The sequence below is a fragment of the Penaeus monodon genome, chromosome 44 (assembly GCF_015228065.2).
Source record: "Penaeus monodon isolate SGIC_2016 chromosome 44, NSTDA_Pmon_1, whole genome shotgun sequence".
In the NCBI taxonomy this organism is placed as follows: Eukaryota; Metazoa; Arthropoda; class Malacostraca; order Decapoda; family Penaeidae; genus Penaeus; species Penaeus monodon.
Window position 1 is genome coordinate 2,012,757 of NC_051429.1, and position 256 is coordinate 2,013,012.

The window sequence follows — 256 nt, forward strand, 5'->3', positions numbered from 1 at the left end:
GATCCATCGGGGGGACACGCCTACGTTTTCTCTGAACAGAAAGCCTCTAATAAAGAGTTTATACCCATTACTACTCCGCCCACAGCAAAAAAACGAAATCTGGTTTGTTGTGATTGGCTTCTTCCTCAGAGCACTGAGGATCTGCAGCCCTGAATTTCTCGAGGATGAGGTTGCCTATGTAATTGTTCTTCATGAAACACAAGTATCCCAGAGGCTTCCTGTTCAACCTCAAAAAGAAGGCGGGAGCATACTTGCA